This window comes from Anomaloglossus baeobatrachus, chromosome 10 (genome assembly GCF_048569485.1).
Source record: "Anomaloglossus baeobatrachus isolate aAnoBae1 chromosome 10, aAnoBae1.hap1, whole genome shotgun sequence".
In the NCBI taxonomy this organism is placed as follows: Eukaryota; Metazoa; Chordata; class Amphibia; order Anura; family Aromobatidae; genus Anomaloglossus; species Anomaloglossus baeobatrachus.
Window position 1 is genome coordinate 125,660,319 of NC_134362.1, and position 23,979 is coordinate 125,684,297.

The 23,979-nt window shown below is 50.4% G+C and overlaps 1 non-coding gene across 1 annotated transcript; it reads left to right on the forward strand.

Annotated features, from left to right (window-relative positions):
* The first annotated feature begins 6,681 nt into the window (after positions 1 to 6,681).
* On the forward strand, positions 6,682 to 6,881 carry LOC142255499 (U2 spliceosomal RNA). Its single transcript, XR_012727425.1, has one exon. It is a non-coding gene; the product is annotated as a U2 spliceosomal RNA (small nuclear RNA).
* The last annotated feature ends 17,098 nt before the right edge of the window (positions 6,882 to 23,979 follow it).

Below are 23,979 nucleotides of genomic sequence, written 5' to 3' on the forward strand. Positions count from 1 at the left end.
GTGAACACGAAAAAGAACCGGGCGTTAGAAAAAATGTGCACGGCCCAATGAATCAAGTCTGTTCTTCATATTCATGGTTTAAGCCCTTGGGTTCCAACGTGCCCAGAGTATATATCCAGAAAGATTCCCTTTCTTTGAGCGTCCTAATTTTATCGCCTCCTCATCTCCACTCAACTTGACCAACTCTGCTATGTCCCGTGCAGTATCTTGTTCTCAGTCTTCTCGCGGGCGGAGGAGGTGCGCTGCGCTCACCCACTGCTCGGGTCTGGCTGCTACTGCTACTGCTGCTCGGTGGTGGCTCGAGCGGTGGGCCGGATCCCGGGGCCTCGAGCGGCGCTCCTCGCCCGTAAGTGAAAAGGGGGTTTGATTGTGGGATTTGGATATTGTCTGTGATGCCACCCACGGTTGTGGTGAGATTAGTGACACCACCGCTGCCTGCTCTGGACGGGGATCCAGGGAGCGATGACAGGGAGCAGCTTGGATGTTATTTCTCCCCTCCGTGGGTAGGGGGTTGGTTGTCCCGGGGCCCGGTGATGGGGTAGGGATGGATGACAGGCGGGTTGCGGGGCCTGGTAAGGTGCAGGGTCGCAGGGGCAGCGCTGTGCCGCACGGCACGGTGGTACTCACTCAGCCAATGATGAGGGCACAGTTTTCGGTAAAACACACGGCTGGATGGACGGGTCCCACAGGCGGCTGCGGTGTTGTTTCTCCTGGCAAGTTGATGGTGACTGCCTTTCCCTGCACCTACGTAGTGTAACGGTTCCGATGGGTTCCCACCGGTAACCCGCTCCCCGTCTTGGATTTGAGCTGGAGGAGCCCCTTTTGCCCGCAGGCTCTGGCCCTGGAAACGGTAGCCTTGGCGGTGGCTGTGTCTCCCTTTCACGGTTGGACTGTTGCCTTCTGTTGGGACTTCGCTGCTGGGAAACCCAGGAGGTTCCCTTCGCTAATGGATTTGACAAATTCACGGCGACTCCTAGCCTTGTCAGGGTCCGTAAACCCCTGCCGGGTGGTGCTGGCTTCTCTTTGCATACCGGTCCAGTACCGCCGGGCCACCACCCGTCCACGGTCCTTACAGTCTGCTCCAATAGGCCACTCCTGCAGACGGTCACCACCGTCTGCCAACCTTTCTGTTCCGTCCGGGCCACACACCCGGACCAACTTTAGTCTGCTCTACTACCACTTCCTTGCTCTCACTTTCTCCTCCAAAGCTTATCTGACTGTTTTCCCGCCTCCAGGACTGTGAACTCCTCGGTGGGTGGAGACCAACCGCCTGGCTCCACCCCCTGGTGTGGACATCAGCCCCTGGAGGAAGGCAACAAGGGTTTTTGTCTGACTTTGGTGTGCCTGACCGGGAGTGTGGGGTGTGTTGGTGTTGTTCTCTGTGGCCCCTGGCTTGTCCAGGGCGCCACATTCCCCCTTGGTAAAATGCAGACCGCCCGCGGGTGCCCGTCCATCACCGGTTTTATTTTCACAAACTGGAAAAGATAAAACGGTAACACATTACAAATATTATAACATCTTCCCACATCGGGAGGTACTCTTACCTTAACGTTTTGTAACAGTAATGGCTTCCGCTCTCTCCCACCCAAGATACCTGGCCCTGATGCTGCCCCTTCCCTGATCTCTGCCTTCTTCCTTTCTCTTTCTGCAATCACCGGGCCCAGCGGTGTCGGCTCCCTATCCCAGTACGCTGCTGCTGCGAGCTCCGGCGCACGGGTCGGGCCCCGCTAGACCTTCTGGACACTGCCCACCGCTGGCGTTCTGGGTGGAAGGTCTCGCGGTGACTTGGCCTGGGGTGCTGCCTTGCAGCGGCAACCCGGCGCAACCTCAGCCGAGGTGTGGGGAATGGGCATAGGGGTCTTCCTCCGCTAGGCCTTCGGCACGGAGCGGTCTGTCGGCTCCGGCTCGGGGAGTTTCTCGGGGGATGCCTCCGGCTCAGGCTTCTGCACCTTCCAGGGCAGCTGAAGTACAGACTTGATTCATTAGGCCGTGCACATTTTTTCTAACGCCCGGTTCTTTTTTGTGTTCACACTATATGTGGTTCCACTATGTATGGAGTTCCATTCGTCCTTGTTTTTTATTTGTGATGTTTGTCATGTCTGATCAACTGGTTACAATAGTCACGTGAAATATCCCTGCTGCAATTGATTACGGCACACTATTCACTATAGGATGTCTCCATTGAAGCCCCATTACAGCCAATAATCACCCGCCAACCGCTGGAACTCGTTGCTCTAGATCAGGGGTCAGGAACCTTTTTGGCTAAGAGAGCCGTAAACGCCACATATTTTGAAATATAATTCCGCGAGAGCCGTACAATATGTTTAAAGGGCCATTGACAGATCAATCGCTCCAATGTTCACTTAGTACAGCAAGGAATGCTCCTCCCTGCTGTATAAAGCCACAACTGGACTGAAACAATGGTAATTAGCAGTAAAAAAAATCAAATAAATAACTTACATTGTGAACTTGCGATGCATGACATCAGTCCAGCAGTCTGGCTTCTTCTTTTTCCTGCGCATGACTGGAAGCTGGCATTCTTCCCACCTGATGTTGAGAGAATGCCAGCTTTGAGGCATTCGCAGAAGAAAGAAGCTGGAATATTGGACATGTCACACAACGCATTGTCAGTTATGTCAATTATCTATTTTATTATTTTACAGCGAATTATTGTTTAGGTCCAGCGGTGGCTTAGTGCAGCAGAGAGGAACACTCCTTTGTGTACTAAGTGACCGCTGGAGCAATTGTATCTGTCAGTGGCCCAGACACCCTGCTTCCCATACAGCCTGCACCCCCCATATCACACACACACACTGCTCCCCATACGGCCTGCACCCCCCATATCCCACACACACACACACACTGCTTCCCATACAGCCTGCACCCCCCATATCCCACACACACACACTGCTTCCCATACAGCCTGCACCCCCCATATCACACACACACACTGCTCCCCATACAGCCTGCACCCCCCATATCCCACACACACACACTGCTTCCCATACAGCCTGCACCCCCCAGATCTCACACACTACACCCCCATATGTCACATACCCTGCTTCCCATACAGCCTGCACCCCCCCATATCACACACACACACTGCTCCCCATACAGCCTGCACCCCCCATATCACACACACACACTGCTCCCCATACAGCCTGCACCCCCCAGATCTCACACACTACACCCCCATATGTCACATACCCTGCTTCCCATACAGCCTGCACCCCCCCATATCACACACACACACTGCTCCCCATACAGCCTGCACCCCCCATATCACACACACACACTGCTCCCCATACAACCTGCACCCCCCATATCACACACACACACACTGCTCCCCATACAGCCTGCACCCCCCATATCCCACACACTACACCCCCATATGTCGCATACCCTGCTCCCCATACAGCCTGCACCCCCATATCACACACACTACACCCCCATATCTCACACACCCTGCTTCCCATACAGCCTACACCCCCATATCTCTCACACCCTGCTTCCCATACAGCCTGCACCCCCCATATCACACACACACACACTGCTCCCCATACGGCCTGCACCCCCCATATCACACACACACACACTGCTCCCCATACGGCCTGCACCCCCCATATCACACACACACACACACACTGCTCCCCATACGGCCTGCACCCCCCATATCCCACACACACACACACACTGCTTCCCATACAGCCTGCACCCCCCAGATCTCACACACTACACCCCCATATGTCACATACCCTGCTTCCCATACAGCCTGCACCCCCCATATCACACACAATACACCCCCATATCTCACACACCCTGCTCACATATCTCACCCTGCCTGTACCCCAACTTACCCCTCTCAAACACTCTGCACCCCTTCACATCCTTCTGTCAGTCTGCAGCCCTCATATGCCCCTCACCCTGCAGCCCCTCCCCTCATGTCCCCTCTTTTCTTATTACCAGTCATCATGTGTCCAAATCTCCTTCAGGATTCAGTTCTCTTGCTTTCTGCCCGGCATCCTGTGTCTCCTCCCACACAGTCACATGGGCGTGACATCATCGCAGGTCCTGCAGGATGGAGATTCTGTCTGCTGTGCAGGTCAGGACTAGCACTCCTGCAGCTCAGACATGGCTGGTGGCCTCTCCAGGTCAGGGGCCCCTCTACTGACACTGGGCTCCCCTGACTCACAGTTCGGCCACTACACAGCAGCACTACACATAGACGCAGAGCGGCTGCCGGGCCCCTATGTGTACTAGTGCCGCTGTGTAGTGGCCGGCCTGTGAGTCAGGGGAGCCCAGTGTCAGTAGAGGGGCGGCTCACTCGTTCCCCCGCTGATCCGGTCTCCTCGGCGCATCGTCCATTGCTGTCGCTCGCTGACCTCTCAGCAGGCGCGCAGTGATGACGTCACCGCGCTTGCTGCAGAGCTGTCAGAAGAACGCCGACAGTCACAACGGGGAGAATGATAAGACAGAGCGCCGCTCACTCTCTCATCATTGCTCTCAATTGTGCTGGCGCCGGCCCTGATCCTTCCCATAGACAGGTAGGAGCCCTGTCTGCGAGCCAGATACGGCCATCGAAAGAGCCATATCTGGCTCGCGAGCCATAGGTTCCCGACCCCTGCTCTAGATCATGTCAAACTCACACCAAGCAGGAATGGATACACGTATGCATTTACGATGGTGGACAACTACTCGAGATTTATGGTTGCGGTACAAGTCAAAGATCTAATGGCCCATACTGCAGCGAAGGTCTTCCAAGCACACTTATGCAGAAATCATGGCTACCCAGAGAGAGTCCTCACAGATCAAGGCCCTGCCTTTGAAGCCTCCTTTTTTATACACCCTAAAATCTGGCTTGCTTTAGAATAAACAACAACATCATAAAGGTATAGCAGTACCGTTTCAAAGTTTCGGTGTCCCAAGCAGCATTGCATCAGTCTCTGGAAGGTTCCTGGCAAATTGCACAGCTTGAAGGGCATGCTTTTGAACTCGCAGAGACCCATCGGGGTGGCAAAGGCGGTCTTCTCCCGGTCTGCCTCAGCAACGGACACTTGCCAATAGCGACTAGAGAGATCAAGGGAAGAAAAATAATTTGCAGTTCTCAATGCAGCTAGCTATTCCTCAATACAGGGGAGTGGTGCTGTCCTTCTTCTTTAACAGGACCAACGGAGCTGCCCAGAGGCTACAACTGTCACGGATAACCCCAGCCTCCATCATGTTGCTCAACATGTCCTTGGTACACTGGTAATGTGCAGGTAGTATTGGCTTATATCTCTCTTTGATGGGTGGGTGTGCACTTGTGGGGATGTAGTGTTTGACCCCTTTTATTCTTCAAAAGTCTAGCGGATGTTTGCTGAAGACTTGCTCGTATTCTTGCACTAGCCTGTAGACCCTCTTCTTGTGATGTGAAGGTGTGGAGTCAGTGCCTACGTGTAATTCCTTACACCACTCCTCTGGCTGACTTGGTGAGCTGTCACTGAATGGGTGGGCTGAAGCAATGGTGGATGCTGCTGTTTGGACGGCATGTGTAGCTACTGTGAACAGCTTATCAATGGTGGCAAATCGGGGCAGCTTAATCTCTTGCTCTCCGCAGTTCAACACTCTCATGGGCACTCTTCCCTTCCGTATTAATGAATAAAGCTATGATGTAAATAGCATATAGATGCCCCACAAATGCAGATAAAGGTAGGTTATGGGAAAAGGGGGAAGAGAGAAACAGGAAAATAGTGGAATAAAGTATACCTTCCAGGTGGGAGAGGAAATGGCAGCACAGCCAGTGGAGGTGAAGCAAGGGGAGCCTGCAACTAAAGAGTTGAGAGCGTTATCACATGGTGACTGAGCCTGATTGTAACGGGAGCATAGAGGTGCTGATCCTGTCTTACCTGCGTTGGTGTAGAAGTCGGTGTCCTGTGGTGGAGTCAGCTGTGTGCAGTGGTGGCCGTGGGTTCTTTTATGTGCGACCGTAGTAATAGCTGCGCCCACTTCCTGTATGGGAGTGGGAGTGGAATGCAGTGAGGCTAATGGAACGCACGCCTGCGCCTGCGCATTTGTGTTTAACGTCGCGCATGTGCAGAACGGAGAAAAGGCTGCGCTCACTTCCTAATGAAAGGGAGTGAGACGCAGCTTGGAAGGGAAGGGAAAAGATTAGGGTTTGGGGATGATGAAAGGGCTTTCTACGGGTAAGGATGGCAAAGGGTGGCAGTGACGGAAAGTCAGGCAGCCTGTCCTGTCCTGTCCTGTCCGTCCGTCTTTTTGTATCATGAATTGGAAAGACTGCAAGGGGGAGGGGAGGTGCTTGTGCCTAAAAGGAGGAGTTATTCAGATTCATTGCAGTGGGCGGCGGCTGAAAAAAGCACCATTCTGCTTGTTTTTGCTCTGCAAAACAGCCTTTTCAAGGGTTGGCTTGGGTGACAAAATGTCTTCTGTAGGCGTGGGTTTGTCTCCCTCTCCCTAAGATTTGTCCGGTATAGGCCAGGGTGCCACTCAAGGCCGTTACCAATTCGGGTTATAGCTTCTCGGCCTTTTGGCTAAGATCAAGTGTAGTTTCGGAGGACGCTACCTTGGTTGGTACTGGAAGGTGCCTGGGATTGTACGACTGCCGGCCTTGGGGGAGTGTGTGCGCCTTCTGATGACACATAGCCCTCTTGTGCCTGGACGGTTCCCAGGCAATGGGAGGCGATCACCTTTGTTATTTTGAAGTCCTACTGATAAACAGAAAAAAAAAAAAAATCTGTTCTTAGTTTAATATCTGATACGTCCCCTATCTGGGGACCATATATTAAATTGATTTTTAGAACAAGGAAATGGAATAAATCCTGCTCTGTCCAATCCACGCATTGACCTGATATTGCAGTACCTCCAGGATCGGTGCACCCCTTCTTAACCCAGTTTCCAAAAGCAGAACTCAATTCCCCTGATTCAAATGAGCCCCATTAGTGAATTGAAAGAAAGCAAAAAACTTTATATGCACCTCAATTTGGCCAATTCACTTTTCACACTTTCACCCTTTTTTTTATCTTTCACACCTTTTATTTGCTTTATTCATCCAAAAGCTGCGCCAAATAGCAAACTCATCTCCACTCAACTTGACCAACTCTGCTATGTCCCGTGCAGTATCTTATTCTCAGTCTTATCTAGATCATTTGCAATTGAATAGAATAGATCCCTTTTGGATACATTGGATTCAGCTGCTGCAGTGACTGCAGGTGTTAGAAGATGCAGATTTGGCATCAGGTGCTGTCTATCAGATTCCACTCCAATTAAAGGTTCCATGTTTATTCCTACCATGCATTGTTTTTCGGTGTTTTCTTTGAGCAATGATGATGTCTTTAGTGATCTGTTGGCTCCCTCTCCTGGAGGAAGAGTTTGCTTGCTCTTGGACTTTCAAAAAGAGAGGTCATGATAGACATTTAGCTTCTGAGCCCAATTGGGGACAGTCATGGGTGATGAATGTTTTGTAACCTGCTGCGAAGCCTGATACCGCAATATAAGGAACGTCAAATACTACGAATGGGCGGCCTATGAAAGAATTAGTACTTTCATTAAGCCTACTTAAACGGCTAATTGGGAATAGACAAACTGTAAAAAGCCCTCTGAGAAAGCCCCTCTCTAATCTTTGTTAGTAAGCTTTTCTGTAGTCTGCCTGTTGATGTATTTTCCGTTTGAACAGTGCACAACATGAAGTGACGGAACACTGGCTTGTCACAATGTCCCCCGCTGACATCACAATAGCGCTGCTGCCTAGAAAGCCAGCTGCGCAGCAGAAGTTTCTCTTTGGGTGGGATGGTGGGCTAATGTATCTATTCCTGCTTGGTGTGAGTTTGACACGATCTAGAGCAACGAGTTCCAGCGGCTAGCAGTTGATTATTGGCTGTAATGGGGCTTTCTGGCTGGTGCCAGCCTTTCTTCTTAGCACACAGGAACCACAATCCCTACACCATGCTTCGATGGATTCTCTCATCCCATTCTCTCATCTCTCATCCCAGTATGTAAAACTACATATTTCACACAGTTATAAGCAGCCCATGGGCATTCACCTGGATTAAAACCCATAACAGCTCATAGACCAAACAATCAATCTACCACTGGACCAAAGACAGGAAGCTAAATCCACTGCCTGCGGTAACTAACTTAATCCTATAGGCTACTCACACAACAAACCCAAGAGAAAGGAAAAAAACATGGCTTCGATTATCCATCCAATGAAAACGCATAACCATTGTGAGCCATTGGACAATGCAATTGCACACATGGTGACATGGTGCACGGCCCAATGAATCAAGTCTGTACTTCATATTCACGGTTTAAGCCCTTGGGTGTCCAGAGTACATATCCAGAAAGATTCCCTTTCTTTGTGCTAAGCACAAGTCAACAATACGTTGTAAGCAGATTCTATTACCAGTCCCACACCATTTTGTGACGCATAATCACACAGTGGCCCAATTAAGATTCCAAGTCATCGAACATGTCCCAGCCATACGCAGAGGAGGCGATAGAATTAGGAAGCTCAAAGAAAGGGAATCTTTCTGGATATATACTCTGGGCACGTTGGAACCCAAGGGCTTAAACCATGAATATGAAGAACAGACTTGATTCATTGGGCCGTGCACATTTTTTCTAACGCCCGGGTACGAATCGAGGTACGCCTCGGCCGTGAACCGCGTCTCTCCCGGTGTCACTTGAACAGTCCACGTAACCGGGTCTGAGAGAGTCCCAGCACCTAGGGTGGCCTCTCCTACCAACCCTAGGCTTTGGAGTTTCCCGGCCTCTCTGGACAGGAGCGTAGAAGGTGTGTGCCCTCTCCGCAGTAGAAGCAGAGCTTGGCGAGCCGTTCTGCTCGGCGTTGTTCGGACTGCCGCAAACGGTCAATCTGCATGGGCTCGTGGACAGAGACACCAGACGACGCTGACTGAAGTACGGCGGGCTTTTGCGGAGGAGAGGAATACCGTATCGGACGTCTCTCACGGGACACCTCTTTGGATCGTTCCTGGAATCTGAGGTCCACGCGGGTGGCTAGTGCGATCAGGGCATCCAGGGTGGAAGGAACATCGCGGCCTGCCAGCTCGTCCTTAATACGGCTGGAGAGTCCTTCCCAGAAGGCGGCGGTGAGGGCTTCATTGTTCCCTCCCAATTCTGAGGCCAAAGTGCGGAAGCGGATGGCATACTGCCCTACCGTCATAGTCCCCTGACGTAGCCTGAGGAGTGATGAGGCGGATGCAGCGGCACGGCCAGGTTCGTCGAAGGTGCTTCTAAATGCCTGCAGGAAGTCCTGGATGTTGGTAGTCACAGGGTCCTCCTTTTCCCACAAGGGGTTCATCCAGGCCAGTGCCTCACCCTCTAGATGGGACATCACAAACGCCACCTTGGCTTGGTCGGAGGCAAACAAGTGCGGAAGCAGCTTGAAATGAAGGGAGCACTGGTTTAGGAATCCTCTGCAGGTCTTGGGATCTCAGGCATATCGGGGTGGAGAGGCCAAGTGAAGTTTAGAAGCTTCCGAGGTAGCCGCCACAGGAACCGTGGCCGTGGACTGTGCAGTAGCAACCTGAGACGCCAGGGACGTGGCAGATGCTTGCAGCGTGTTCAGGCGGGTATCCACCGAGGACATGAAGGACAGCATGCGGGTCTGGGTCTCGCGCTGTCGTACGAGTTCCTGCTGCAGGGTGCCCAGCTGGGCCGCTAGTGCTTCGGCAGGATCCATGGCCTGTTCTTACTGTTAGGGCCAGGTGGACGGGCAGACCCAGGAGCTGGATCCACTGGGCTGAACACCTCACCAAGGGCAAGGTGCCCAGTAGCCGGAGCACAAGCAGGACAGTCCGTTCAGAGGAGTGGAGTGAAGAAGTCCCTGGGACCACGGAGTCTCTGATGGTAGTCCGGGTGACGGAGCTCAGGTTCGGAGGCCGAGATATCGTCAGGCAGAGTCTGGAACCAATGGAGCGAGAAGGCGGGTCACCACAGGGATCGGAGATGGCAGGAACCAATGGGATGGCAGGCTGTCACCGTTCGGGGTTCAGGTATCGTCAGGACCGGGTGCCAAGGCAGGAGCGGCTCTACGAGAGAGATAGGTGAGTATATCACAGACACAAGGAGACCTGACTCCTAGCTTAGAAAACACGAAGAACAGGCCCCGCCCAGTTGGAAAGGATCCCCCTATATACCCAGTACCTAATCCTTCAATATCCTGTTGGAGAACACTGGCCCTTTAAGAAAGGGTCAATGACCGCGCACGCGCCCTAATGCGCATGCGCGCAGCCCGGGTGCCAGAAGCCAGGGCTGGGAGCGGTGAACAGGAGGCAGGAGAGCCGGCCTGGAGCACAGCTGCCGACGGGCGCCGGGAGCGGGGACCGGGCCGCCTGGGGACCACAAGCGATGGGGCCTGGAGGCTGTGGAGCGGGGGACGCCTGACAGAGGAGCCGGGGAGCGAGGCAGGGAAGCCGGGGAGCGTGGCCGGTGAGCCGAGGAGCGTGGCAGGGGAGCCGGGAAGCAAGGCAGGGGACCCGGGGAGCGTGACAGATGATGTTATTGTTTATTCTAAAGCAAACAAGATTTTAGAGTGAATAAAAAGAGAGATTAGATCCCGTGATCCCGAAGTATTGTTACACTTCTATAAATCACTTGTAAGGACACATCTTGAATATGGGCTATAGTTTTAAGAAGGTTGATGACCATTGGTTTGGGTATGGGCGTTTGGGCGTATCTTCCTGCATCGGTACAAGCTGCAGAACTCCTTGAAGGTTTCCACTTCGAAGGCAGGGCCTTGATCTGTGAGGACTCTCTCTGGGTAGCCATTAGGTCTGCAGAAGTGTGCTTGGAAGACTTTCACTGCAGTATGGGCCATTAGATCTTTGACGGGTACCACGACCATAAATCTTGAGTAGTTGTCTACCATCGTAAGTGCATACGTGTATCCATTCCTGCTTGGTGTGAGTTTGACATGATCTAGAGCAACGAGTTCCAGCGGCTGGCGGGTGATTTTTAGCTGTAATGGGGCTTTCTGGCTGGTGCCAGCCTTTCTTCTTAGCACACAGGAACCACAATCCCTACACCATGCTTCGATGGATTCTCTCATCCCAGCCCAGTAAAACTACATATTTCACACAGTCATAGGCAGCCCATGGGCATTCACCTGGATTCAAACCCATAACAGCTCATAGACCAAACAATCAATCTACCACTGGACCAAAGACAGGAAGCTAAATCCACTGCCTGCGGTAACTAACTTAATCCTATAGGCTACTCACACAACAAACCCAAGAGAAAGGAAAAAAACATGGCTTCGATTATCCATCCAATGAAAACGCATAACCATTGTGAGCCATATATATATATATATATATATCTCTTTGATGGGTAGGTGTGCACCTGTGGGCATGTAGTGTTGGACCCCTTTTATTCTCCCACAGTCTAGCGGATGTTTTCTTAAGACTTGCTCGTATTCTTGTGTCGCGGGCGTTGGTTCCGCGCTCGCTACGCTCGGGTCCGGTGTCTCTGCTGGGTGCTGCTCGGTGGCTCGAGCAGTGGGCCGGACCTGGGGACTCTAGCAGCGCTACTCGTCCGGCGAGTGAAAGGGCGGTGGTTTGGTTTGGGGAGTTCGTTCGTGACGCCACCCACGGGTCGCGATGATGATGGGCACCACCGCTGCTGGTGACGGGGATCCCGGGAGCGATGGCAGGGAGCAGCTAGGATGTTGGTTCCCCCTCCGTGGGTAGGGGTTAGTGACCCCGGGGCCCGGTGGTGGATATGGGGAGGCTGGATGGCTGGGGTTTCGCAGGATTGCAGGGGCAGCGCGGCGCAATGACGGATGGCACTGTGGTACTCACTCAGGTACAAAGTAACAGAGTCTCTGGTAAACCAAACGGCTGGGTGGACGGGTCCCGCAGCCGGCTGCAGTGTCGTTGCTCTCCCCGGACAGGTGATGGTGGCTGTCTTTCCCTGCACCTGTGTAACTGTGTTGACTCCGATGGCTTCCCAACGGTAGTCCGCTCCCCGGCGTATAGGTACCATAGGAGCCCATTTTGCCCGCAGGCGCTGGCCCTTGGATCTCTAGCCTCTGGCGGTGGCTGTATATCCTCACGGTGTGGACGGTTGCCTTCTGTCAGGTCTTGGGTGTTAGGAAACCCCTGGGGTTCCGGTCACTGTCGGATTTGACCTTTGTCGGCAGCTCCAAGCCTAGTCGGGGTCCGATAGCCCTGCCTTTGTGCTGAGCTTCACTCCGCTCCCTCGGTTCAGTACCGGCGGGCCACCGCCCGACCCCGGTCCTACGGTTTCGCGTTGATCCTTAACTCCTGCAGACGGCCACCACCGTCTGCCAACCTTGCTGACAGTGCCTGGGCTCCGACCCAGACACTAGCAGTTTCACACTCCTGCCCACAACTGGGCTCCTCACTGAACTCACTACCTCCACGGCTCAACTCTAAACTGAACTCCAACTAACTGACTGCTTTTCCCGCCTCCAGGCATTTTGAACACTTCAGTGGGTGAAGCCAACCACCTGGCTCCGCCCCACCTAGTGTGGACATCAGCCCCTGGAGGAAGGCAACAAGGGTTTTGTGTCTGACTAGTGTAACTATCCGGGGGAGGGGGTGTGTGTGTTATGTCTGTGACTACCTGGCTAGTCCAGGGCGTCACACTTGCACTAACCTGTAGACCCCCTTTTTGTGTTGTGAAGGTGTGGAGTCAGTGCCTACGTGTAATTCCTGACACCACTCCTCTGGCTGACTTGGTGAGCTGTCACTGACTGGGTGGGGTGCAGTAATGGTGGATGCTGCTGCTGCCTGAATAGTATGTGTATCTACTCTGAACAGCTTATCAATGGTGGAAAATCGAGGCAGCTTAACCTCTTGCTCTCCGTAGTTCAACACTCTCACGGGCACTCTTCCCTGGAAAAACCTAAGAAGGACCGGATGTGTAAGTGCATACCTTATACATACCTATAGAGTATAGGGCGGTACAGTAGTAATGGGGCAGGCATAGGGAATTGTATGCAAATGTGAATTACAAAAAGTCACTAAGGAATGGAATATGGGAGTGTGTGCCTAATGTAAACTAATATTATACTGGCAAAATTATTGATGGAAAGGGAGAAGGGGAGGGGGGAGGCTGTATTTGACTACAATGGTATTAGTTATGAGTATGAGGTATGAGTGATCATATACACATAGATAGAGATAGTGTTACATAAGTGGAGAAACCTATGGAGGACCGAATGTGTAAGTGCATACCTTATACAAACCTATAGAGTGCTGACGAGTGAGAGTGTGATGATAGATACAAGACATCCTATAGTGAATAGTGAGCCGTAATCAAGTGCAGCATTGGGCCGTGCACATTTTTTCTAACGCCCGGTTCTTTTCTGTGTTCACACTATATGTGGTTCCACTTTGTATAGAGTTCCATTATTCCTTGTTTTTTATTTGTCATGTCTGATCAACTGGTTACATTTTGTCTGATTACCCTGTCAATCCTTTTTTTCTCCCCTTTCTTTACCTTCGAGGTTCCCATAGTCACATTAAATATCCCTGCTGCACTTGATTACAACTCACTACTCACTATAGGATGTCTTGTATCTAACATCACACTCTCACCCGTCAGCACTCTATAGGGTTGTATATGGTATGCTCTTACACATCCGATCCTCCATAGGTTTTTCCACTTATGTATCACTATCCCTATGATCACTCATAACTCATACCCTTGTAGTCAATTACAGCCTCCCCCCTCCCCTTCTCCCTTTCCATCTATAATTTTGCCAGTACACTATTAGTTTACATTAGGCACACACTCACATATTCCATTCCTTAGTGACTTATTGTAATTCACATTCGCATACAATTCAGTATGCCTGCCCCATTACTACATTCATACTTATTTGACCCTATCCTGATACCCCTTGTCTCACCTTGTTGGTCCCTACACCTGTTATCCTGTCCTTTCCTGTGTCTGTCTTGTCACATAACACATTTTAGCATATCCCTTGTGCTCCTTATTACCTGTCCTGCGTTTTAGAATTATGTCCATTTATGCCAATGTAATCATACTGTTGCACACATATCCATTTCTTATACCTATACAGCTCCTGGCGCTTATCGCCTGTGTTTATTATCAACCCCTCCTGTTGTTGCGTCAGCGTGCATTCACCGCTGCCTAGCTGCGTCTTACTCCCTTTCATTAGGAAGGGAGTGCAGCCTTTTCTCCGTTCTGCGCATGCGCGACGTTAAACACAAATGCGCATGCACATGCGTGCGTTCTATTAGCATCACTGCGTTCCACTCCCATACAGGAAGTGGGCGCAGCTATTACTACGGTCGCACATAAAGGAACCCACGGCCACCACTGCACACAGCTGACTCCACCACAGGGGACCCACTTCTACACCAACATAGGTAAGACAGGATCGACACCTCTATGCTCCCTTTACAATCAGGCTCAGTCACCATGTGATAACGCTCTCAACTCTTTCGTTGCAGGCTTCCTTTTGCTTCACCACCACTGGGCTGTGCTGCCATTTCCTCTCCCCCCTGGAAGGTATACTTTATTACACTATTTTCCTGTTTCCCTCTTCCCCCTTTTCTCATAACCTACCTTTATGTACAATTGTGGGGTATCTCTATGCTATTTACATCATAGTTTTATTCATTAATACGGGAAGGGAAGAGTGCCCATGAGAGTGTTGAACTGCGGAGAGCAAGAGGTTAAGCTGCCCCAATTTGCCACCATTGATAAACTGTTCACAGTAGATACACATGCTATCCAAGCAGCAGCATCCACCATTATTGCACCCCACCCAGTCAGTGACAGCTCACCTAGTCAGAGAGAGGAGTGGTGTCAGGAATTAAACATATGCACTGACTCCGCACCTTCACATCACAAGAAGGGTTTTTCCCACTTATGTAACACTATCCCTATGATCACTCAGAACTTATACCCTTGTAGTCAATTACAGCCCCCACCTCCCCTTCTACCTTTCCATCTATAATTTTGCCAGTACAATATTAGTTTACATTAGGCACACACTCACATATTCCATTCCGTAGTGACTTATTGTAATTCACATTCGCATACAATTCCCTATGCCTGACCCATTACTACATTCATACCTACTTAACCCTATCCTGATACCCCTTGTCTCACCTTGTTGGTCCCTACACCTGTTTTCCTGTCCTTTCCTGTGTCTGTCTTGTCACACAACACATTTTAGCATATCCCTTGTGCTCCTTATTACCTGTCCTGCCTTTTAGAATTATGTCCATTTATGCCAATGTAATCATACTGTTGCACACATATCCATTTTTTATACCTATACAGCTCCTGACGCTTATCGCCTGTGTTTATTACAACCCCTCCTGTTGTTGCGTCAGCGTGCATTCACTGCTGCCTAGCTGCATCTCACTCCCTTTCATTAGGAAGTGAACGCAGCCTTTTCTCCGTTCTGTGCATGCGCGACGTTAAACACAAATGCGCATGCTCAGGCGTGCGTTCCATTAGCCTCACTGCATTCCATTCCCATACAGGAAGTGGGCGCAGCTATTAATACGGTCGCACATAAAAGAACGTATGGCCATCACTGCACACAGCTGACTCCCCCACAGGAGACCCACTTCTACACCAACGCAGGTAAGACAGGATCGGCACCTCTATGCTCCCTTTACAATCAGGCTCAGTCACCATGTGATAACGCTCTCAACTCTTTAGTTGCAGGCTTCCTTTTGCTTCACCTCCACTGGCTGTGCTGCCATTTCCTCTCCCCCCTGGAAGGTATACTTTATTACACTATTTTCCTGTTTCCCTCTTCCCCCTTTTCCCATAACCTACCTTTATTTACAATTGTGGGGTATCTATATGCTATTTACATCATAGTTTTATTCATTAATACGGAAGGGAAGAGTGCCCGTGAGAGTGTTGAACTGCGGAGAGCAAGAGGTTAAGCTGCCCCGATTTGCCACCATTGATAAGTTGTTCACAGTAGATACATATGCTATCCAAGCAGCAGCATCCACCATTACTGCAACCCACCCAGTCAGTGACTGCTCACCAAGTCAGCCAGAGGAGTGGTATCAGGAATTACACATAGGCACTGACTCCACACCTTCACATCACAAGAAGGGGGTCTACAGGGTAGTGCAAGTGTGACGCCCTGGGCAAGCCAGGGGTCACAGGTCATCACACCACCACACCCTACACCCCAGTTAGGAACACCAAAGCTAACCCAAAATCCTTGTTGCCTTCCTCCAGGGGCTGGTGTCCACACCAGGGGGTGGGCCAGGCGGTTGGCTGCGCCCACCGAGGAGTTCACAGCCCTGGAGGCGGGAAGAACCAGGTAGTAAAAGTCTAGCTGAGGGCTAGAGTGGAGTCAGCTCAGGGAAGAGCTAGAGATAGAGTTTGGAAGTGAAAGTAGAAGGAAGTGAAGTAGTAGAGGAGCTTAGGAGAAAAGCTGAAGTAAAGTAAAAAGTGACAGTTTGCAAAGCCTGAAGTTGGTCCGGGTGTGTGCCCTAGGCTGAGAGACAGCAAGGTCAGCAGACGGCGGTGATTGTCCGCAGGGGTGACTGCTCGGAGGTTACTGGAAGGACCGCGGACGGGTGGTGACCCGGCGGTCTGGAGCAGTGTACAAGGAACAGTCAGCACCAGGGCAGGGGCCTTTCGGATCCCGGCAAGGCTAGGAGTCACCATAATTTGCCAAATCCGTCAGTGAAGGGGACGACTGTCTCCCAACAACCAAGTCCCGATAGAAGGCAACAGTCCGACCATAACGGAGAGACACCGCCACCGCCAGGGCGCCAGTTTCTCAGGGCCAGCGCCTGCGGGCAAAGTAGGGCTCCTCCGGCCCATATCCAAGCCGGGGAGCGGGTTACCGGTGGGAACCCATCGCAACCATCATCATCTTAGGTGCAGGACAAAGGGACCGTCACCATCAACTACTGGGGAAAAGCAAGTGCAGCCGTCCGTGGGAACCGTCTTTCCAGCCGTGTGTTTTTACCGAGAACTGTGTCATCGTCTCAGGCTGAGTGAGTACCACAGTGCTTCCCCCGCGTACCTGCGCCCACCAAGCCCTGCATCTTCCCACCACATCACTGGGCCCCGGGATCACCAACCCCTACCCACGGAGGAGCAACCCAACAACTTGCTGCTCCACACCATCACTCCCGGGATCCCCATACAGAGCAGCGGTGGTGTCAACAAATCACCACAACCGTGGGTGGCGTCACGGACAATAAATAATCCCCACAATCAAACCCCTTTCACTCACGGGCGAGGAGCGCCGCTCGAGACCCCCGGGATCCGGCCCACCACTCGAGCCACCACTGAGCAGCAGCAGCCGGACCCGAGAAGAGGGGTGAGCGCAGTGCTGACACCCTCCTCCCCGCCCGCGACACAAGAATACGAGCAAGTCTTCAGCAAACATCCGCTAGACTTTGGGGGAATAAAAGGGGTCCAACACTACATCCCCACAGGTGCACACCCACCCATCAAAGAGAGATATAAGCCAATACCACCTGCACATTACCAGTGTACCAAGGACATGTTGAGCAACATGAAGAAGGCTGGGGTTATCGGTGACAGTTGTAGCATTTGGGCAGCTCCATTGGTCCTGTTAAAGAAGAAGAAGAATACGGCACTACTCCTCCGTATTGAGGATTCGCTAGCTGCATTGAGAACGGCAAATTATTTTTCTACCCTTGATCTCACTAGTCGCTATTGGCAAGTGTCCGTTGCTGAGGCAGACCGGGAGAAGACCGCCTTCGCCACCCCGATGGGTCTCTGCGAGTTCAAAAGCATGTCCCTCGAGCTGTGAAATGTGCCAGGAACCTTCCAGAGGCTGATGGAATGCTGCCTCGGACACCGTAACTTTGAAACGGTACTGCTATACCTAGATGATGTTATTGTTTATTCTAAAGCAAACAAGATTTTAGGGTGTATAAAAAGGAAGATTAGATCCCGTGATCCCAACGTATTGTTACACCTCTATAAATCACTTGTAAGGCCACATCTGCTCGGGGAAGACGCTCGAGCAGGAAATTTTCGCGCCCAAGATGGCGATTCTTCCAATTTTTTGGACGGACGCCGCCAGCGGAGACTACAAGGCGCACTTCCACGGGTAAGTGGAATGGCTCGATCCTGTTCATGATGCCAAGTTGTCGCGGGCGGCGGGGAGCATGCTCGCTACGCTCGGGTCCGGTACTTCTGCCGGTGCTGCTTGGTGGATCGAGCGGTGGTGCCGGACCTGGGGACTCGAGCTGCGCTCCTCGCCTGTGAGTGAAAAGGGGTGGTGTTTGGGGGGTAATGGTTAGTTTGTGACGCCACCCACGGGTCGTGGTGATAGTGGGCACCACCGCTGCTTGGTGACGGGGATCCCGGGAGTGTTGGTAGCGAGCAGCTGGGATGTTGATTCCCCCTCCGTGGGCAGGGGTTGGTGGTCCTGGGGCCTGGTGGTTGATACGGGGAGGCAGGGTTGCTGGGGTGCAGGGTCGCAGGGACAGTGTGGCGCGGTGCCGGATGGCACTGGTGTACTCACTCCGATACAAAGGCACAAAGTCACTGGATGGAGGGGTCCCGCAGCCGGCTGCTGCTTCTGTGGTCTCTCCAGACAGGTGATGGAAGAAAGGACTGTGGAAAAAAAGCACAAATAGGGTCTTACCCCAATATATAGGGTAGGGAGCGGGGAGTAACACTCACCAGATGTAGTTGTGAGAGTCACAACTACTATAACCGCATGTGATGTCGATCCACGGCTGCAGCCACCAAAACAGCAGATAACAGAAAGTAAAGGAGAGAAGGTGTTCACTTGCCGCGCCAACGGATCACTTAGACAGATGTTCAGCTCAATGTCACTTTATTTTCATATAGGTCGACGCGTTTCCGGAGCTTCTGCCCCCTTCATCAGGACCATCAGGAACCAAATAACATCAAATCTCATTGAACATCTGTCTAAGTGATCCGTTGGCGCGGCAAGTGAACACCTTCTCTCCTTTACTTTCTGTTATCGGACAGGTGATGGAGGCTGTCTTTCCCTGCACCTTTGAACTGACTTGACTATGATGGTTTCCCAACGGTAGTCCATTTCCTGGTGATACGCCCTAGGGAGCACTCGTTGCCCGCAGGCGCTGGCCCTTTGGATCTCTAGCCCTTGGCGGTGGCTCAATATCCTAACGGGTTGGGCGGTTGCCTTCTGACGGGACTTGGTAGTTAGGGAACCCCGGGGGTTCTGGTCACACTCGGATTTGACCTTTTCCGGCGGCTTCTAGCCTGGTTGGGGTCCGATGGCCCTGCCCTTTTGTGCTGGTACAGGTTCTGCTTCCCGGTTCGGTACCGGCAGGTCACCACCCCTCTCTGGTCCTTCGGTTTCACCGACCTGCACCTACTCCTTCAGACAGCCACCACCGTCTGCCAACCTTGTGCACGGTGCCTGGGCTCCTTCCCAGACACTGGCAGTCCAGCATCTCCACTTAACTCCACTCTCCTCTGTCTCCAACCCTCTCTCACTACTCACTGACTGCCCTTTTCCCGCCTCCTGGACTGTGAACTCCTCGGTGGGTGGGGCCAACCGCCTGGCTCCACCTCACCTGGTGTGGACATCAGCCCCTGGAGGGGGCAACAAGGGTTTTGTGTTTGACTGATCTAACTGCCCGGGGGAGGGGGTGTGGGCGATGTTGAGCCTGTGAATACCTGGCTAGTCCAGGGTGTCACAGAACCAAATATAGTGTGAACACGGAAAAGAACCGGGCGTTAGAAAAAATGTGCACGGCCCAATGAATCAAGTCTGTACTTCATATTCATGGTTTAAGCCCTTAGGTTCTAACGTGCCCAGAGTATATCATAGTATCATAGTATCATCATAGTTTTAAGGTTGAAGGGAGACTCTAAGGCGGGCTTTGCACATTGCGACATCGGTAACAATGTGTTACCGATGCTGCAGCGATAGTCCCCGCCCCCGTCGCGAATATTATCGCTACGGCAGCTTTACATGCACTCACCTGTTCAGCGACGTCGATCTGGCCGGTGACCCACCTCCTTCCTAAGGGGGCGGGTCATGCAGCGTCACAGCGACGTCACACGGCAGGCGGCCAATAGCAGCGGAGGGGCGGAGATGAGCACGATGTAAACATCCCACCCACCTCCGTCCTTCTGCATTGCAGCCGGGATGCAGGTAGGAAATGTTCCTCGCTCCTGTGGCGTCATACACAGCGATGTGCGCTTCCGCAGGAACGAGGAACAACATCGTACCTGTCGCTGCACCGGCATTATGGAAATGTCGGACACTGCACCGATGATATGATAACGACGCTTTTGCGCTCGTTAATCATATCCAAAAGGATTTGCACACTGCGATATTGACTGCGAGGCCGGATGTGCGTAACTTTCGATTTGACCCCATCGACATCGCACCTGCGATATCGCAACATGCAAAACCGCCCGTAGTCCATCTAGTTCAACCCGTAGCCTAACATGTTGATCCAGAGGAAGGCAAAATAAACCCAATGTGGCAAACAAGCTCCAATGGGGAAAAAAATCCTTCCTGACTCCATATATGGCAATCAGACTAGTTCCCTGTCATAAAATCTAATATACATAACTGGTAATATTAAATTTTTCAAGAAAGGCATTCAGGCTCTGCTTAAATGTTAGTAGTGAATCACTCATTACAACATCATGCGGCAGAGAGTTCCATAGTTTCACTGCTCGTACAGTAAAGAATCCTCGTCTGTGATTATGATTAAACCTTCTTTCCTCAAGACGTAGCGGATGCCCCCATGTTCCAGTCGCAGGCCTAGGTGTAAAAAGATCTTTGGAAAGGTCTCTGTACTGTCCCCTCATATATTTATACATTGTGATTAGATCCCCCTAAGCCGTCGTTTTTCTAAACTAAATAACCCCAAGTTTAATAACCTGTCTTGGTATTGCAGCCCACCCATTCCTCTAATAACATTGGTTGCTCTTCTCTGCACCCTCTCCAGTTCAGCTATGTCCTTCTTATATATCGGTGACCAGAATTGTACACAGTATTCTAAGTGCGGTCGCACTAGTGACTTGTACAGGGGTAGAACTATATTTTTTTCATGAACACGTATACCTCTTTTAATACATCCCATTATTTTATTAGCCCTGGCAGCTGTTGCCTGACATTGTCCAATAAAGTTAAGTTTAACATCCACCCATACACCCAAGTCTTTTTCTGTGTCTGTTTTACCCAGTGTTCTACAATTAAGTACATAATCATAAATTTTATTTCCTCTACCCAAGTGCATGACCTTACATTTATCTACATTAAAATTCAATTGCCACTTCTCAGCCCAATCCTCCAATTTACATAAATCTCCCTGTAATATAAAATTATCCTCCTCTGTATTGATTACCCTGCAGAGTTTAGTATCATCTGCAAATATTGAAATTCTACTCCGCATGCCCCCAACAAGGTCATTAATAAATATGTTGAAAAGAAGTGGGCCCAATACTGACCCCTGTGGTACCCCATTATGAACTGAGACCCAGTCTGAGTAGGTACCATTAATAACCACCCTTTGTTTCCTATCACTGAGCCAGTTTTTAACCCAGTTACACATATTTTCCCCTATCCCCATTATTCTCATTTTATGTACCAACCTTTTGTGTAGCACTGTATCAAAAGCTTTTGAAAAGTCCATATACACAACATCCACTGCATTTCCCTGGTCCAGGCCCTGGTCCCTTTCTTTGAGCTCCCTAATTCTACCACCTCCTTTGCGTATGGGTGGGACATGTTCGATGACTTAGAATCTTAATTGGGCCACTGTGTGATTATGCATCACAAAATGGTGTGGGACTGGTAATAGAATCTGCTTACAATGTATTGTTGACTTATGCTTAGCTCAAAGAAAGGGAATCTTTCTGGATATGTACTCTGGGCACATTAGAACCCAAGGGCTTAAACCGTGAATATGAAGTACAGACTTGATTCATTGGGCCGTGCACCATGTCACCATGTGTGCATTTGCGTTGTCCAATGGCTCACAATGGTTATGCGTTTTCATTGGATGGATAATCGAAGCCATGTTTTTTTCCTTTCTCTTGGGTTTGTTGTGTGAGTAGCCTATAGGATTAAGTTAGTTACCGCAGGCATTGGATTTAGCTTCCTGTCTTTGGTCCAGTGGTAGATTGATTGTTTGGTCTATGAGCTGTTATGGGTTTTAATCCAGGTGAATGCCCATAGGCTGCTTATGACTATGTGAAATATGTAGTTTTACTGGGCTGGGATGAGAGAATCTATCCTGTGTGCTAAGAAGAAACATCCAATGAAAACACATAACCATTGTGAGCCATTGGACAATGCAATTGCACACATGGTGACATGGTGCACGGCCCAATGAATCAAGTCTGTACTTCATATTGACGGTTTAAGCCCTTGGGTTCTAATGTGCCCAGAGTACATATCCAGAAAGATTCCCTTTCTTTGAGCTAAGTACAAGTCAACAACACGTTGTAAGCAGATTCTATTAACAGTCCCACACCATTTTGTGACGCATAATCACACAGTTGCCCAATTAAGATTCCAAGTCATCGAACATGTCAAAGCCATACGCAGAGGAGGCGATAGAATTAGGACGCTCAAAGAAAGGGAATCTTTCTGGATATATACTCTGGGCACGTTGGAACCCAAGGGTTTAAACCATGAATATGAAGAACAGACTTGATTCATTGAGCCGTGCACATTTTTTCTAACGCCCGGGTTTTTTTCGTGTTCACACTATATATGGTTCCACTATGTATGGAGTTCCATTTTTCCTTGTTTTTTATTTGTCATATTTGTCATGTCTGATCAACTGGTTACATTATGTCTGATTACCTTGTCTAACAGTTTTTTCTCCCCTTTCTTTACCTTCCAGGTTCCCATAGTCACGTGAAATATCCCTGTTGCACTTGATTACGGCTCACTATTCACTATAGGATGTCTTATATCTAACATCACACTCTCACCCGTCAGCACTCTATAGGTTTGTATAAGGTATGCGCTTACACATCCGGTCCTCCATAGGTTTTTCCACTTATGTAACTCTATCCCTATGATCACTCATAACTCATACCCTTGTAGTCAATTACAGCCTCCCCTTCCCCTCCCCTTCTCCCTTTCCATCTATAATTTTGCCAGTACAATATTAGTTTACATTAGGCACACACTCACATATTCCATTCCTTAGTGACTTATTGTAATTCAGATTCGCATACAATTCCCTATGCCTGCCCCATTACTACATTCATACCTACTTGACCCTTCATACCCCTTTTTTTGAGCTTCCTAATTCTATCGCCTCCTCTGTGTATGGCTAGGACATGTTCGATGACTTGGAATCTTAATTGGGCAACTGTGTGATTATGCGTCACAAAATGGTGTGGGACTGGTAATAGAATCTGCTTACAATGTATTGTTGACTTGTACTTAGCTCAATGAAAGGGAATCTTTCTGGATAAGTACTCTGGGCACATTAGAACCCAAGGGCTTAAGCCGTGAATATGAAGTACAGACTTGATTCATTGGGCCGTGCACCATGTCACCATGTGTCCAATTGCATTGTCCAATGGCTCACAATGGTTATGCGTTTTCATTGGATGGATAATCGAAGCCATGTTTTTTTTCCTTTCTCTTGGGTTTGTTGTGTGAGTAGCTTATAGGATTAAGTTAGTTACCGCAGGCAGTGGATTTAGCTTCCTGTCTTTGGTCCAGTGGTAGATTGATTGTTTGGTCTATGAGCTGTTATTGGTTTGAATCCAGGTGAATTCCCATGGGCTGCTTATGACTGTGTGAAATATGTAGTTTTACTGGGCTGGGATGAGAGAATCCATTGAATTGTGTAGGGATTGTGGTTACTGTGTGCTAAGAAGAGAGGCTGGCACCAGCCAGAAAGCCCCATTACAGCCAATAATCACTTAATAATTTTTTCAACCTGTCATCATATGGGAGGCCTTCCATTCCTTGTAGTAGTCTAGTTGACCGCCTTTGAACTGACTCCAACT